Genomic DNA, 18,550 nt, shown 5'->3' with positions numbered 1-18,550 from the left:
AGGTGGATTCTCTCTAGATAGAAATTGATAAGTTTATATTTTTAAAGTTACTATTTACATACTCCAAATTATTATTTTTTTAATCTTCTTGATCTGTCAGACACAGATATTTTAGTCTCCCACTACTATTGCAGTTTCTTCAATATTTCCTTGAATTTCTGAGATTTTTTTTTTAAGTTGCAAAATTTATAGAATTTATAGATTTATAGAATCATCCCATCTAGGCACACAAGTGCAAAAGTCTAGAAGTGCAAAAGAAGTTTTTGCAGCAAAACAATAGGCTGGAGAGCCTTGGATTGTAGGAGAGAGAAGGGTGGAGAGTGAAGTGGTTAGAGGAGTGTCCTCAGAGGCTTTGACCTGGAGACAGGGAGCCATGTTAGATCAGTTGGGGGGAGCATCGAGGATGGGCGGGCTCTGGGAGAAGACCTCCTCTCAGGCTGTGCATTGCTAATTTGGGGCATTGCCACAACGAAGTATACTCTGCAGTGAGCACCAGAGGGAGGCCTTGAATTTGAGTCCCTAGGAAAACATCTTCATTTAATTCCATTGTTTCTATTGGAAAATCAGATTTAACTTAAGGCAAAACTTTTAGGTAATAACCTGCTGTAGGAATAAGTATTACATGCATGTTTACTTTATCATAATCTACTTTCAATTAATATCACACTGTTTCATGAAGAGTGTAAGGACATAACAACAGCACAATTCCATTGACCTACTCCACCTTTTATGTTCTCATTGCTTATATTTTACTACTCTATACACTGGAAGCGTCTCAATTGCTTAATTTTTGCTGTAAAAATCGATGGTCTTTTACAGAAATTTGAAAAGAAAATACATAAAATAAAGGTACTAAGATTTTTTAAACCATTTTGCTGCCTTATTATTAGTTGTATAAAGGATCATATGAGTTGTATTTTCATTGTGAATTTAACATTTGTGAATTCTGTTTTGTGTGATGTTAATATTATAATCTCTCTATTTTTGGTTTGTTTGATTTGCCTATTGCCCTTTAGCTCGGGTATTGCAGTTTGTTACAAAGAACATGAGATTCTGCACAGGGAGAGTAGGCTAAGAGTTCACCTGTGCATTTATGGACTAGGCTTTGGTTACCTTACCATTGTTTTACATTAATAACTATCTTTCAAAAATTTAGTTTTTATTTATTCAGTATATGTATAAATTGTGAAATGATCACCACAATAACTCTAGCTGACATTCATCACCACACATAGTTACAATTTTTTTTCTTTCTGGTGATAAGTTTTAAGATCTACGCTCTTAGCAACTTTCAAATATACATTATTATTAACTATAGTCACCATGCTGTACATTACATTTCCTGAACTTCATTATTTTGTAACTGAAAGTTTGTACCTTTTGACCAACTTACCCATTTCACCCACCTCCCACCCCATTAATAGCTATCTTTTCCTCTGTCTGTATCTGGTCTTATTCTAGTTATGTATTCTTTGCTGTTTTTCATTCATTGTACGCTTACAGTAAAAATTTGCTATCTTTATTGATTAAAGAATAATTACTCCTATGTGTATAACATTTCCTGAGACATTGTTTTATGATTCAGTGTTTAAGTTGTAGAGGTAGATGAATTGTTATTTTTTAGCGTATTTAACATGACACTTCATTGATGATATCTTCGTTGATAAGTCTTTGTTCCTTGTATTTGGTTCTCATTTATTATAATCAATAGAGAATAGATTATTTTTCTTTGGGGTATTTGGAATAACTTAATAACTTGATCCCACAATCACCATGTTGTAACTATTACTGGGGTTAGTCAAACCTGACTTATCTGGGCTAAGTTCCTAGTAATGGTAACCTAGTTCTTAGGAGTAGCCATCAAACGATATTATACTTTCATTTTAAAAGATTTCTTCCTGATTTCTTTATTTCTGTTAATGACCACCACTCTCCCAGCCACCCATGCTTTCTTCTTTGTCAGCTTCAAAGTTCCTATTCATTTGTTTTTTGCATTTTTTTCCCATTCACACATCCCCTCCCTGTTTCCTAGTGTCAATACATTGCCTTTTAAAGACCCTTATTACTCTCTGGTGAACATTTTTCTTGTCCTTTTGGGTATGTCCCCGTCTCATTTTTTTTGTTGTTGTTGTTTCTGCTTTCGTAGTGCTTTTTACCAATGACGTTAATCTTTCATTTTTTCTTATTTTTATTTTAACATCTTTATTGGAGTATGATTACTTTACAATGGTGTGTTAGCTTCTGCTTTATAAAGTGAATCAGCTCTACATATACATACATCCCCATATCTCCTCCCTCTTGCGTCTCCCTCCCACCCTCCCTATCCCACCCCTCTAGGTGGTCACAAAGCACTGAGCTGATCTCCCTGTGCAAAGCAGCTGCTTCCCACTAGCTAGCTATTTTACATTTGGTAGTGCATATATGTTAGTGCTACTCTCTCACTTGGTCCCAGTTTACCCTTTCCCCTCCCCGTGTCCTCAAGTCCATTCTCTGTGTCTCCGTCTTTATTCCTGTCCTGCCCTTAGGTTCTTCAGAACCTTTTTTTTTTAAATTCCATATATATGTGTTAGCATACAGTATTTGTTTTTCTCTTTCTGACTTACTTCACTCGGTATGACAGTCTCAAAGTCCATCCACCTTGCTACAGATAACTCAATTTCATTTCATTTTATGTCTGAGTAATATTCCATTGTCTATATGTGCCACATCTTCTGTATCCATTCATCTGTCAATGGACACTTAGGTTAGGTTGCTTCCATGTCCTGGCTATTGTAAATAGAGCTGCAGTGAACACTGTGGTACATGACTATTTTAAAATTGTGGTTTGCTAAGGGTATATGCCCAGTAGTGGGATTGCTGAGTCGTATGGTAGTTCTGTTTTTAGTTTTCTGAGGAACCTCCATACTGTTTTCCATAGTGGCTGTATCAATTTACATTCCCACCAACAGTGCAAGAGGGTTCCCTTTTCTCCACACCCTCTCCAGCATTTATTGTTTGTAGATTTTGTGATGATGGCCATTCTGACTGGTGTGAGGTGATACCTCCTTGTAGTTTTGATTTGCATTTCTCTAATGATTAGTGATGTTGAGCATCCTTTCATGTGTTTGTTGACAATCTGTGTATGTTCTTTGGAGAAATGTCTATTTAGGTCTTCTGCCCAATTTTGGATTGGGTTGTTTGTTTTTTTGATATTGAGCCACATAAGCTGCTTGTATGTTTTGGAGATTAATCCTTTGTCAGTTGCTTCGTTTGCAAATATTTTCTCCCATTCTGAGGGTTGTCTTTTCATCTTGTTTATGGTTTCCTTTGTTTTGCAAAAGCTTTTAAGTTTCATTAGGTCCCATTTGTTTATTTTTGGTTTTATTTACATTTCTCTAAGAGGTGGGTCAAAAAGGATCTTGTTGTCATTTATGTCATACAGTGTTCTGCCTACGTTTTCCTCTAAGAGTTTTATAGTGTCTGGCCATACATTTAGGTCTTTAATCCATTTTGAGTTTATTTTTGTATACGGTGTTAGGGAGTGTTCTAATTTCATGCCTGTACATGTAGCTGTCCAGTTTTCCCAGCAGCACTTACTGAAGCAGCTGTGTTTTCTCCATTGTATATTCTTGCCTCCTGTCTCAAAGAGGTGACCATATGTGCATGGGTTTATCTTTGGGGTTTCTATCCTTTTCCATTGATCTTTATTTCTATTTTTGTGCCATACCATACTGTCTTGATTACTGTAGCTTGTAGTGTAGTGTGAAGTCAGGGAGCCTGATTCCTTCAGCTCCATTTTTCTTCGTCAAGATTGCTTTAGCTATACAGGATCTTTTGTGTTTCCATACAAATTGTGAAACTTTTTGTTCTAGTTCTGTGAAAAATGCCGGTGGTAGTCTGATAGGGATTGCATTGAATCTGTAGATTGCTTTGGGTAGTATAGTCATTTTCACAATGTTGATTCTTCCAATCTGAGAACATGGTATATCTCTCCATCTGTTTGTATCGTCTTTAATTTCTTTCCTCAGTGTCTTATAGTTTTCTGCATACAGCTCTTTTGTCTCCTTAGGTAGGTTTATTCCTAGGTATTTTGTTCCTTTTGTTACAGTAGTAAATGGGAGTGTTTCCTTAATTTCCCTTGCACATTTTTTATCATTAGTGTACAGGAATGCAAGAGATTTCTGTGTATTAATTTCGTATCCTGCTGTTTTACCAAATTCATTGATTAGCTCTAGTAGTTTTCTGGTAGCATCTTTAGGATTCTCTATGTATAGTATCATGTCATCTGCAAACACTGAGAGTTTTATTTCTTTTCCGATTTGGATTCCTTTTCTTTCTTTTTCTTCTCTGATTGCTGTGGCTAAAACTTCCAAACTGTGTTGAATGTTAGCGGTGAGAGTGGGCAACCTTTTCTTGTTCTTGATCTTAGAGGAAATGGTTTCAGTTTTTCACTGTTGACAACGATGTTGACTGTGGGTTTGTCATATATGGTCTTTATTATGTTGAGGTAGGTTCCCTCTATGCCTACTTTCTGGAAAGTTTTTATCATAAGTGGATGTTGAATTTTGTTGAAAGCTTTCTCTGCATCTATTGAAATGATCATATGGTTTCTCTCCTTCAGTTTGTTAATATGGTGTATCACATTGATTGATTTGCATATATTAAAGAATCCTTGCATTCCTGGGATAAACCTCGCTTGATCATAGTGTATGAGTCTTTTAATGTGCTGTTGGCTTCTGTTTGCTAGTATTTTGTTGAGGATTTTTACATCTGTGTTCATCAGTGATATTAGCCTGTAGTTTTCTTTTTTGTAAATCGTTGTCTGGTTTTAGTATCACCGTGTTGGTGGCCTTGTAGAATGAGTTTGGGAGTGTTCCTCCCTCTGCTATATTTTGGAAGCGTTTGAGAAGGATAGGTGTTAGCTCTTCTCTAAATGTTTGATAGAATCACCTGTGAGGCCATCTGGTCCTGGGCTTTTGCTTTTTGGAAGATTTTTAATCACAGTTTCAATTTCATTGTTTGTGATTAGTCTGTTTATATTTTCTATTTCTTCCTGGTTCAGTCTCTGAAAGTTGTGCTTTTCTAAGAATTTGTCCATTTCTTCCAGGTTGTCCGTTGTAGTGGCAATCGGTTGTAGTAATCTCTCATGATCCTTTGTACTTTTGCACTGTCAGTTGTTACTTCTCCTGTTTCATTTCTAATTCTGTTGATTTAGGTCTTCTCCCTTTTTTTCTTGATGAGTCTGTCTAGTGGTTTATCAATTTTGTTTATCTTCTCAAAGTACCAGCTGTTAGTTTTATTGATCTTTGCTATTGTTTCCTTCATTACTTTTTCATTTATTTCTGATCTTTATGATTTCTTTCATTCTGCTAACTTTGGGTTTTTTTGTTCTTTCTCCAATTGCTTTAGGTGTAAGTTTAGGTTGTTTATTTGAGATTTTTCTTGTCTCTTGAGGTAGGTTTGTATTGCTATAAACTTCCCTCTTAGAACTGCTTTTGTTGCCTACCATAGTTTTGGATTGTTGTGTTTTCATTGTTGTATGTTTCTAGGTATTTTTTGATTTCCTCTTTGATTTCTTCAATGAGCTCTTGGTTATTTAGTAGCGTATTATTTAGCCTCCATGTGTTTGTATTTTTTTCAGTTTTCTTCCTGTAGTTGATATCTAGTCTCATAGCATTGTGGTTGGAAAAGATACTTGATACGCTTTCAATTTTCTTAAATTTACCAAGGCTTGATTTGTGACCCAAGATATCTATCCTGGAGAGTGTTCCATGAGCACTTAAGAAGAAAGTGTATTCTGTTGGCTTTGGATGTGAATATCTGTGAATATCCATTAAGTCCGTCTTGTTTAATGTGTCATTTAAAACTTGTGTCTCCTTATTTATTTTCATTTTGTATGATCTGTCCATTGGTGAAAGTGGGGTTTTAAAGTCCCCTACTATGATTGTGTTACTGTCGATTTCCCTTTTTATGGTTGTTAGCATTTGCCTTATGTATTGAGGTGCTCTTATGTTGGTTGCATAAATATTTACAATTATTATATCTTCTTGGATTCATCCCTTGATCATTATGTAGTATCCTTCTTTGTCTCTTGTAATAGTCTTTATTTTAATGTCTGTTTTGTCTGATATGAGAATTGCTACTCCAGCTTTCTTTTGGTTTCCATTTTCATGGAATATCTTTGTCCATCCCCTCACTTTCAGTCTGTATGTGTCCCTAGGTCTGAAGTGGGTCTCTTGCAGACAGCATATATACAGGTCTTGTTTTCATATCCATTTAGCCGGTCTGTATCCTTTGCTTGGAGCATTTAATCCATTTACATTTAAGATAATTATCAATATGTATGTTCCTATTACCATTTTCTTAATTGTTTTGCCTTTGTTATTGTATCTCTTTTCCTCCTCTTGTGTTTCCCACCTAGAGAGGTCCTTTAGCATTTGTTGTAAAGCTGGTTTGGTGATGCTGAATTCTCTCAACTTTTGCTTGTCTGTAAATGTTTTAATTTCTCTGTCAAATCTGAATGAGATCTTTGCTGGGTAGAGTAATCTTGGTTGTAGGTTTTTCCCTTTCATCACTTTAAATATGCTTTGCCACTCCCTTCTGGATTGCAGAATTTCTGCTGAAAGATCAGCTGTTAACCTTATTGGGATTCCCTTGTATGTTATCTGTTGCTTTTATCTTGCTGCTTTAAATATTATTTCTTTGTATTTAATTTTTGATAGTTTGATTAATATGTGTCCTGGCGTGTTTCTCCTTGATTTATCCTGTATGGGACTCTCTGCGCTTCCTGGACTTGATTGACTATTTCTTTTCCCATATTAGGGAAATTTTCAACTATAATCCCGTCAAATATTTTCTCAGTCCCTTTCTTTTTCTCTTCTTTTTCTGGGACCTCTATAATTCAAATGTTGGTGTGTTTAATGCTGTCCCAGAGGTCTCTGAGACTGTCCTCAATTGTTTTCCTTCTTTTTTTGGCTCTGCAGTAGTTACTTCTACTATTTTATCTTCCAGGTCACTTATCCGTTCTTCTGCCTCAGTCATTAGGCTATTGCTTCCTTCTAGAGAATTTTAAATTTCATTGTTGTTCATCATCGTGTGTTTGCTCTTTAGTTCTTCTAGGTCCTTGTTAAACATTTCTTGTATTTTCTCCATATTATTTCCATGATTTTGGATCATCTTTAGTATCATTACTCTGAATTATTTTATAGGTAGACTGCCTATTTCCTCTTCATTTCTTTGGTCTGGTGGGTTTTTACCTTGCTCCTTCATCTGCTGTATATAAATATAAATATATATATGTAGTACACATACAGACATGACATATCTTCTTTATCCATTCCTCTGTTGATGGGCACTTAGGTTTTTTCCGTATCTTGGCAACAGTAAATAGTCCTGTGATGAATATAGGGGTGCATATTATCTTTTCAAATTAGTGTTTTCTTGTTCTTTGGATAAATACCCAGAAGTGAGATAGCTGGATCATGTGGTAATTCTGTTCCTAATTTTTTGAGGAATTTCCATACTGCTTTCCATAGTGGCTGTACCTGTTTACATCCCTGTCAGTGCATGAGTTTCCCCTTTCTCCACATCCTCTCCAACACTTATTATTTCTTGCCTTTTTAGTAATCACTTTTCTGACAGACATAAGGGGATATTTCGCTGTGGTTTTCATTTGCCTTTCCCTAATAATTAGTGATGTTGAACAAAACCCCAGTTTTGTTCTTCTTTCTCAAGACTATTTGGCTGTTCAGGGTCTTTTGTGTTTCCATAAAATTTTAGGAGTGTTTTTCCCAGTTCTGTGAAAAATGCTATTGGTGTTTTGATAGTGATTGCATTGAATGTGTATATTGCTTTGGGTAGTATAGGTATTGTAGTAATATTAATTCTTCCAATCTATGAGGACTGTATATCTCTACATTTATTTGTGTTGTGTTTAATTTCTTTCATCAATAATAATAATTCTTAAAACTCTTATAGATTTCAGAGTACACATCTTTCACCTTCTTGCTTAAATTTATTCCAAGGTATTTTATTCTTTTTGATGCAATTCTAAGTGGATTTTTTCCTTAATTTCTCTATGTGATAATTTATTATTAGTGTATAGATATGCAACAGATTCCTGTATATTAATTGTATATCCTACAACTTTACTAAATTCATTTATTTATTTCTAATAGTTTTTTGATGGAGTCTCCCACAGTTTCCTGTATATATTATCATGTCATCTGCAAATAGTGACAGTTTTTCTTCTTTCCTTTGCTATAAACTTCCTTCTTAGTACTGCTTTTGCTGCATCCTGTAGATTTTGGTATGTCATATTTTTATTTTCATTTGCCTTCAGGTAATTTTTAATTTCTCCTTTGATTTCTTTATTGACCCAATAGTTATTCCATAGCATGTTGTTCAGTCTCCACATATATGTGATTTTTCCAGATTTCTTCTTGAATTTGATTTCTAGTTTCATACCATCATGATTGGAGAAGATGCTTGATATGATTGCAGTCTTCTTAAATTTGTTGAGACTTATTTTGTGTCCCAAAATATGGTCTACCCTTGAGAAAGTTCCATGTGGACTTGAGAAGAATGTGATTTCTCCTCCATTTGGATGGAATATTCTGTACAAATCTATAAAATCCATCTCGTCAAAATTTCATTTAAGGCTGCTGTTTCCTTGTTGACTTTCTGTGTGGATGATCTATCCATTGATGTAAGTGGGGTGTTAAAGTCCCCTACTATTACTGTTGCTGTCAATTTCTACCTTTAGGTTTGTTAATCATTGTTTTATATATTTTGGTGCACCTATGTCAGATGCATAAATGTTAATAACTTACGTGTTCTTATGAAGTATCCTCTTTATCATTATTACTATCCATTTTTGTCTCTTACCTTTTTTACCTTGAAGTGTATTTTGTATGATAGCAGAATGTCTACACCAGCTTTCTTTGGGCTGCCATTTACTTGGAGTATCCTCTTTCATCCCTTCACTTATGTTTATCTTTAGAGTTGAGGTGTGTCTTCTGGAAGCAGCATACAGTTGGGTTTTGTTTTTTAACCTGTCTCGCCACTCTGTATCTTTTGATTGGTGGATTCAGTCCATTTGCATGTAAGGTGATTATTGATAGATGAGGACTTAGTACTGCCATTTTATCTTTTGTTTCCTGGTTCCTCTATATCTCCACTGTTGCTTATTCCTAGTATTAGTGTCTTCTAGTTTGGTCTCTTGCCCCCTTAGGTAGGTGTATTCCTAGGTATTTTTTTTTTTTTTTGGTGCAATTGTACATGGGTTGCTTCCTTAATTTCTCATGGGTTGTTTCTCTTAATTTACACAACAGTGCATTTCTATACACTAATAACGTTAGTGTATAGAAATACAACTGATTTCCATATATTAATTTTGTGTCCTGCAACTTTACCAAATTTATTCATGAGCTCAGGTATGTTTTTGGTGGCATTTTTAGGATTTTCTATGTAAAGTATCATGTCATCTGCAAATGGTGACAGTTTTACTTTTTCCTTTCCAACTTGGATTCCTCTTATCTTATTTCTTCTCTGATTTCTGTGGCTAGGACTTCCAATACTATGTTGAATAAACGTGGCAAGAGTGGACCTCCTTGTCTTGTTTCTGATCTTAGAGGAAATGATTTCAGCTTTTCACTGTTGAGTATGGTGTTAAACTGTGGGCTTGTCATATATGACCTTTATTATGTTGAGGTATGTTCCCTCTATGCCCACTTTCTGGAGAGTTTTTTTTCATAAATGGATGCTGAATTTTATCAAAAGCTTTCTCTGCAGCCTTTGAGATGATCGTATGGTTTTTATTCTTCAATTAGATTTGTTAATATGGTGTATCACATTGATTTGCAGATATTGAAAAATCCTTGTATCCCTGGGATAAATCCCACTTGATCATGGTGTATGGTTCTTTTAATGTATTGTTGGATTTGGTTTGCTAATATTTTGTTGAGGATTTTTGCATACATGTTCATCAGTGATATTAGCCTGTGATTTTCATTTTTTGTCATATCTTTGTCTGGTTTTGGTTATCAGGGTGATGCTGGTCTCATAGAATGAGTTGAGGAGTGTTTTTTCCTTTGTAATTTTTGGGAATAGTTTGAGAAGGATAGGTGTTCCCTCTCCTCTAAATATTTGGTAGAATTCACCTGTGAAGCCATCTTGTCCTGGGCTTTGGTTTGTTGGGAATTTTTGTTTTAATTGATTGTTTCCTTACTGGTAATTGGTCTGTTCATATTTTCTAGTTCTTCCTCATTCAGTCTTGGGAAATTGTACATTTCTAAGAATTTGTCCATCCCTTCTAGGTTGTCCATTTTACTGATATATAGTTGTTTGTAGAGTCTCTTATGATCCTTTGTATTTTTCTGGTGTCCATGGCAACTTCCCCTTTTTCATCTCTGATTTTATTCTCCTTCTTTGTCTTTTTTTTTGGATGTACGATGCAGCATGTGGGATCTTAGTTCCCTGACCAGGGATTGAACCCATGTCCCCTGCATTGGAAGGATGAAGTCTTAATCACTGGACTGCCGGGGAAGTCCCCTCTGATTTTATTGATTTGGGCCCTCTCTCTTTTTTCCTTGATAAGTCTGGCTAAAGGTTTATCAATTTTGTATATCTTTTCAAAACCAGCTTTTAGTTTCATTGATCTTTTCTTCTTTTTTTTTTTTTCAGTCTCATTTATTTCTGTTCTGATCTTTATGATTTCTTATCTTCTATTAACTTTGGGTTTTGTTTGTTTTTCTTTTTCTAGCTCCTTTAGGTGTAAGTTTAGATTGTTTGAGACTTTTCTTGTTTCCTGAGCTAAGCTTGTATAAATATAAATGTCTTTAGAACTGCTTTGGTAGTCTGTAGACTTTTGATCATTTTTTTTTTCATTTTAATTTGTCTCCAGGCATTTTTTGATTTCCTCTTTGGTTTCTTCAGTGATCCATTGGTTGTTTAGTTGCATATTGTTTAGCTTCCATAAGTTTGTGTCTTTTACATTTTTTTTCTTGCAGTTGATTTGTAGTGTCACAGTGTTGTGGTCAGAAAAGATGCTTGATGTGATTTCAGTTTTCTTAAATTTATTGAGGCTTATTTTGTGGCCTAGCATGTGATCTGTCCTGGAGAATGTTCCATGTGCACTTGAAAAGAATGTTTATTCTGCTGCTTTCAGATGGAATGTGCTGTAGATATCTTTTAAGTCCATCTGGTCTATGTGTCATTTAAGTCTAGTGTTTCCTTATTGGTGTTTTGGCCTGGATGGTCTGTCCATTGAGGTAAGTGGGGATGTAAGTAGCCTTATGGGAGTTGTCTTATGTGTAAGTTTTTATTTTTCCCTTGATGCTTTTAATAGTCTCTTTATTTTTAATTTTTGCCATTTTAATTACAATTTGTCTTGGTGTGTTCCTGTTTGGGTTAGTCTTGTGTGGGATTCTCTGTGCTTTCTGGACTTGAATGTGTGTTTCCTTTCTCAGGTTAGGGAAGTTTTCAGCAATTATGTCTTTAATTATGCTCTCAGTGCCTTTCTCTCTCTCTCCTCCTTTTGGGATCCCAATAATGTGAATATTAATGTGCTTGATGTTGTTGCAGAGGTCTCTTAAACTTTCCACATTTCTTTTCATTCCTCTTTCTTTTTTTGTTTGGCATCAGTGATTTCCACTACTCTGTCTTCCAGCTCTCTATTCATTCCTCTGTATCATTTAATCTACTGTTGATTCCTTCTAGTGTATTTTTCATTTCAGTCATTATATTCTTCATCTGTTTGGTTTTTCTTTATATTTTCTAGCTCTTTGTTTAAAGCTTCTAACGTCTTGCTTTTTGTGTCCATTCTTCTCCTGAGTTCTTTGGGTTTCTTTATGATCACTACCCTGAACTTTTTCTCAGGTAGATTGCCTGTCTCCACTTCAGTTAGCTCTTCTTCTGGGGTTCTGTCTTGTTCCTTCGTTTGGATCATGTTCCTTCGTTGCCTCATTTTGCCTAAGTTGCTGTTTTTATGTATCTGGTAGGTTGGTTATGTTTTTTGACCTCGGAGAAGTGGCCTTCTGTAGGAGATGTCCTGTGCACCTCAACAGCGCACTCCTCTCTCATCACCAGAGCTATATGCTCTAGGGGTTCCCCTTATGAGGGCTGTGTGGGTCTTTTTATTATGGCAGGCTGACTACGTGGATGGTATGGTAGGCTTGGTTGGCCCTCAGCCCAGTTGGTTGCCAGGCTCTGCTTGTGTGAAAGCTAACAGCTGCTGGTTGGCAGGACCCGGTCACAAGGCAGCTGACTCTGGGACCCTGGGGGTCCCCAGGGACTAGTGCTGGCTTACTGGTGGTGTAGTCAGGGTCCAGGAGACCCCTGGGCTATTGTCCACCTAGTGGTGGGTGAAGGAGGTCATGGGGCTAGTGCTGGCCTACTGGTGGGCAGAGCCATGTTCCAGGGTCTCGTTGTAAGTCCCAAGGGTCTCAGAGCTGGTGTCATGTTGCTGGTGGGTGGGGCCTGTTCCTGACACATTTGGCTGTGGGGGCTGGGGTTTCATGAAGCTTGTGTTGGCCTACTAGTTGGTGGGGCCAGGGCTCAGCCAGTCTCAGGGCAGGATCTGATATGCTAGTAGATGGGCTGTTTCACAGACTGTGCTGTTATGCTTTTCTTGTGGTTGGTGTCTGCCCCCTGTTCGGTAAGGGTGGTTTCCACAGTCTCTGTCTGGAGGGCCTTTGGGGTCCTGGGGTCCATTGCTTGTGCATTGATGTTTGGGATTGGGTCCTGGACCCTCTGGAGGGCAGTGGCTTGTCCAGGGGCAGCTGTGGGCTCAGGGGGTCTTAAGGTAACTTGTCTGTCTCTGGGTGTGGTTTTGTCCCATCCAGTTAGTGTTTAGCCTGAGGTGTCCCAGCACTAGCACCTACAGACTGTTGGGCCAAGATGGGGCTGGGTCCTGGGGCTAATAAGCTAGAGGGGGGATTCCCAAATGGTACTTGTCAACACCAGTGCCAACGTAGTTAAAGGAGTTTCCAGAAATGGCTGCTGCCAGTGTTTGTGTCCCCAGGGTGAACTGCAGTTGGTGCCTCCCTCTCTGGGAGACTCTCCAACATCAGCAGTTAGGTCTGACCCAGGCTCCTATCATACTATTTCTGCCCTGGGTCCTGGAGCAAGATTTTGTACACACCCTTTAAGAGTGAAGTCACAATTTCCCCCGGTCCATGAGGTCTCCTGAAACTGCACTCTGCTGGCCTTTAAAGCCAGATTCTCTGATGGCTCATCTTTCTGGTGCAGGGCCCCTGAGCTGGGGAGCCTGTTGTGGGGCTGGACCTCTCACTGATTTGGGAGAGCCTGTGCAATTGTAATTATTCTTACAATTGTAGGTCACCCACCCAGGGGTATGGGACTTGAGTATATCATGACTCCACCCCTCCTACCTGACTTGTTGTGTTTTTTTCTTTATATCTTTAGTTGTAGAAGATCTTTTCTGGTAGGTTCTGGTCTTTTTCACTGATGGTTGTTCTGCAAATAGTTGTGATTTTGGTGGGCTTGTGAGAGGAGGTCATCTCAGGATCTTTCAGCGCTGCCATCCTTTCACCTGAATCTCCCCTCAGCTTTTGTTTGTCTGGGGAAGTCTTTATTTCTCCTTCATATCTGAATGATGATTTTGCTGGATAGAGTATTTTTGGGTGACAGTTTTTATCTTTCATATTTTGAGAATGTCATTTCACACCCTCCTGGCCTGTAGAGTTTCTGCTAAGAAATCTGCTGGTGGCCTAATGGGGCTTCCTTTATAGGGTACTGTCTTTTTTTTCTCTGGGTGTCTTTAAAATTCTTTCTTTGTCATTGGCTTTTTTTTCTTATTTATTTATTTATTGATTGGTTGCTGCATTGGGTCTTCATTGCTGTGCCTGGGCTTTCTCTAGTTGCAGTTAGCAGGGGCTTCTCTTGTGGTGGAGCACGGGCACTAGTCACGTAGGCTTCAGTAGTTGTGGCACACGGGCGCAGTATTTGTGGCTTGTGGGCTCTAGAGCACAGACTCAGTAGTTGTGGCATACAGGCTTAGTTGCTCTGCAGCATGTGGGTCTTTCTGGACCGGGCTCAAACCCGTGTCCCCTGCACTGGCAGGCGGATTCCTAAGCACTGCGCCACCAGGGCAGTCCTGTCATTGGCTTTTGGCAATTTTAATACGTCTTGGAGAAGGTCTTTTTTGCATTGAGGTAATTAGGTGTCCTCTTAGCTTCATGAACTTGTATATCTAGTTCTTTCCCCAGGTTTGTTAAGTTCTTAGCTATTATTCTTTAAATAAATGCTCTGCCCTCTTCTCCCTTTTCTTCTTCTGGGGTGTGCATTACCCTAATGTTACTCTTCCTAAAAGAGTTGGATAACTCTCGTAGAATTTCCTCATTAAAAAAAAAAAAATCCCATTTCTCTTTCCTCTTCTGCTTGTATCATTTCTAGATTTTTTTCTTTGAGCTCTCTAATTTTCTCTTCCATGTGGTCTGCTCTATTTCCAGTACTTTCTAATGCATTCTTCATCTTGTATTATCGAGTTCTTCAGCTCCAGAATTTCTATTTGGTTCATTTTTAGAGTTTTAGTCTCTTTGGTAAAGTATTCCTTTTGCTCATTAATTTTACTTCTGAGCTCACTGAACTGCCTTTCTGAGTTTTCTTGTAGCTCATTGAGTTTCTTCATGACAGCTGTTTTCTCTATCAATTAAATCACAGTATTGCTTTTTCTTTTTTTATTGAAGTATAGTTGATGTACAGTATTATGTTACAGGCATACAATATAGTGAGTCACAATTTTTAAAGGTTATACTCCCTTTTATAGTTACTATAAAATATTTTCTGTATTCCCTGGGTTGTACATTATATCCTTGTAGCTTATTTTATACATAATGGTTTGTACCTCCTAATCACCTACCCCTATATTGCCCCTCCCCCCTTCCCTCTCCCCACTGTTAACTGCTAGTTTATTCTCTATATCTAAGTCTGTTTCTTTTTTGTTATATTCACTAGTTTGTTGTAGTTTCTAGATTCCACATATAAGTGATATCATACAGTATTTGTCTTTCTCTGTCTGACTTATTTCACTTAGCATAATACCCTCCAAGTCCATCCATGTTGTTGCAAATGGCAATATTACATTCTTTTTTATGGCTGAGTAGTATTCCATTGTGTGTGTGTGTGGGGTGTATGTGTATATACAGCATCTTCTTTACCTGTTCACCTGTTGATGGACACTTAGGTTGCTTTCACATCTTGGCAATTGTAAATAATGCTGCTGTGCACACTGGAGTGCATGTATCTTTTTGAATTAGTGTTTACATTTTTTTTCGGACATCTACGCGGGAGTGGAACTGCTGGGTCTTATGGTATTTCTATTTTTAGTTTTTTTGAGAAACCTCCATACTGTTTTCCACAGAGGCTGCACCAGTTTACATTCCCACCAACAGTGTACAAGGGTTCACATTTTTCCATGTGTTTGCTAACATTTGTTGTGTTCTTTTTGATGATAGTCACTCTGACATGTGTGAGGTGATATCTCGTTGTTTTGATTTGCATTTCCTTGATTATTAGTGATATTGAGTATCTTTACATCTGTGTATTGACCACTTGTAAATCCTCTTTTGAGCGATGTCTATTCAAGTCCTTTGCCCGTTTTTGAATTGTTTTTTTTTTGTTGTTGTTAAGTTTTAGGAGTTCTCTATATAGTCTGGATATATAGACTATATAGAGGGATACATATAATCCCTTACTAGATACATGATTTATAAATATTTTCTCCTGTTCCTTGAATTTCCTTTTTACTCTGTGGGTCATGTTTTTTTTTTCATTTCTTTGTTAAATATATTCTTCATAGTACAATGAGAGTAATTTTGTTATCAGAAAATCATTTTTATCAATGAATTTTGAAGTGTTTAGAAGAGAAATTGAGCTTAACTAAATTGTCTCCTTCAAAATCATATTCACATTGTTCAGTTTTTTGAATATCTTTTCTTAACATCTTTACTGGAGTATAATTCCTTTAAAATGATATGTTAGTTTCTGCTTTACAATGGAGTGTTAGTTTCTGCTTTATAACAAAGTGAATCAGTTATACATATACATATGTTCCCATATCTCTTCCCTCTTGCGTCTCCCTCCATCCCACCCTCCCTATCCCACCCCTCTAGGTGGTCACAAACCACCTAGCTGATCTCCCTGTGCTATGCAGCTACTTCCCACTAGCTATCTATTTTAAGTTTGATATATATGTCCATGCCACTCTCTCACTTTGTCACAGCTTACCCTTCTCTCTCCCCATATCCTCAAGTCCATGCTCTAGTAAGTCTGTGTCTTTATTCCCATCTTACCTGTAGGTACTTCATGACTTTTTTTTTCTCTTAGATTCCATATATGTGTGTTAGCATACAGTGTTTATTTTTCTCTTTCTGACTTCACTCTGTATGACAGACTCTAGGTCCATCCACCTCACTATACAAATAACTCAGTTTCGTTTCTTTTTATGACGAGTAATATTCCATTGTATATATGTGCCACATCTTCTTTATCCATTCATCTGTTGATGGACACTTAGGTTGCTTCCATCTCCTGGCTATTGTAAATAGAGCTGCAATGAACCTTTTGGTACACGACTCTTTCTGAATTATGGTTTTCTCAGGGTATATGCCCAGTAGTGTGATTGCTGGGTGGTATGGTAGTTGTATTTCTAGTTTTTTAAGGAACCTCCATACTGTTCTCCATAGTGGCTGTATCAATTTACATTCCTACCAACAGTGCAGGAGGGCTCCCTTTTCTCCACACCCTCTCCAGCATTTATTGTTTCTAGATTTTTTGATGATGGCCATTCTGACTGGTGTGAGATGATATCTCATTGTAGTTTTGATTTGCATTTCTCTAACGATTAATGATTTGGAGCATTCTTTCATGTGTTTGTTGGCAATCTGTATATCTTCTTTGGAGAAATGTCTATTTAGGTCTTCTGTCCATTTTTGGATTGGGTAGTTTGTTTTTTATTATTGAGCTGCATGAGCTGCTTGAAAAATTTGGAGATGAATCCTCTGTCAGTTGCTTCATTTGCAAATATTTTCTCCCATTCTGAGGATTGTCTTTTGGTCTTGTTTATGGTTTCCTTTGCTGTGCAAAAGCTTTTAAGTTTCATTAGGTCCCATTTGTTTACTTTTGTTTTTATTTCCATTTCTCTAGGAGATGGGTCAAAAAGGATCTTGCTGTGGTTTATGTCATAGAGTGTTCTGCCTATGTTTTCCTCTAAGAGTTTTATAGTGTCTGGCCTTACATTTAGGTCTTTAATCCATTTTGAGTTTATTTTTGTATACGGTGTTAGGGAGTGTTCTAATTTCATTCTTTTACATGTACCTGTCCAGTTTTCCCAGCACCACTTATTGAAGAGGCTGTCTTTTCTCCATTGTATATTCTTGCCTCCTTTATCAAAAATAAGGTGACTATATGTGCGTGGGTTTATCTCTGGGCTTTCTGTCCAGTTCCATTGATCTATATTTCTGTTTTTGAGCCAGTACCATACTGTCTTGATTACTGTAGCTTTGTAGTATAGTCTGAAGTAAGGAAGCCTTTTTCCTTCAGCTCTGTTTCTCTTTCTCAAGATTGCTTTGGCTATTCAGGGTCTTTTGTGTTTCCATACAAATTGTGAAATTTTTTGTTCTAGTTCTGTGAAAAATGCCATTGGTAGTTTGATAGGAATTGCATTGAATCTTAGGTTACTTTGGGTAGTATAGTCATTTTCACAATATTGATTCTTCCAACCCAAGAACATGGTATATTTCTCCATCTTTTTTTTTTTTTTTTCTGCAGTACGTGGGTCTCTCCCGTTGCGGAGCACAGGCTCCGGACGCGCACGCTCAGTGGCCATGGTTCACGGGCCTAGCCGCTCTGCAGCGTGTGGGATCTTCCCGGACCAGGGCATGAACCTGTGTCCCCTGCGTTGGCAGGCGGACTCTCAACCACTGCGCCACCAGGGAAGCCCTCTCTGTCTTTTTATGTCATCTTTGATTCCTTTCATTAGTGTTTTATAGTTTTATGAGTACACGTCTTCTGCCTTCTTAGGCAGGTTTATTCCTAGGAATTTTATTCTTTTTGTTGCAGTGGTGAATGGGATTGTTTCCTTAATTTCTCTTTTTAATTTTTTGCTGTTAGTGTGTAGGAATGCCAGAGATTTTTGTGCATTAATTTTGTATCCTGTAACCTTACCAAATTCATTATTTAGTTCTAGTAGTTTCCTGGTTGCATCTTTAGGATTTTCTATATATAGTCTCATGTCATCTGCAGACAGTGACAGTTTTACTTCTTCTTTTCCAGTATGTATTCCTTTTATTTCTTTTTCTTCTCTGCTGTGGCTAGGAGTTCCAGAACTATGTTGAATAAGAGTGACTAGAGTGGACATCCTTGTTTTCTTCCTGATAGTGGAATGCTTTCACTTTTCACCAGTGAGTGTGGTGCTTGCTGTGTGTTTGTCATATGTGGCCTTTATTTTGCTGAGGTAGGTTCCCTCTTTATCCATTTTTCTGGGGAGTTTTTATCATAAATGAGTGTTGAATTTTGTCAAAAGCTTTTTCTCCATCTATTGAGATGATCA

General features: G+C 37.3%; 1 protein-coding gene across 4 annotated transcripts in view; it reads left to right on the top strand.

The window, feature by feature from the left end:
* SCAPER (S-phase cyclin A associated protein in the ER) overlaps positions 1–18,550 on the top strand; it is a 495,741-nt gene that overhangs the window by 76,827 nt on the left and 400,364 nt on the right. The window lies entirely within an intron of this gene.

The sequence above is a fragment of the Stenella coeruleoalba genome (genome assembly GCF_951394435.1).
Source record: "Stenella coeruleoalba genome assembly, chromosome: 2".
NCBI classification, from domain to species: domain Eukaryota; kingdom Metazoa; phylum Chordata; class Mammalia; order Artiodactyla; family Delphinidae; genus Stenella; species Stenella coeruleoalba.
The sequence above is the reverse complement of the archived record's forward strand: the minus strand, read 5'-3'. Positions and strand labels throughout refer to the sequence as shown.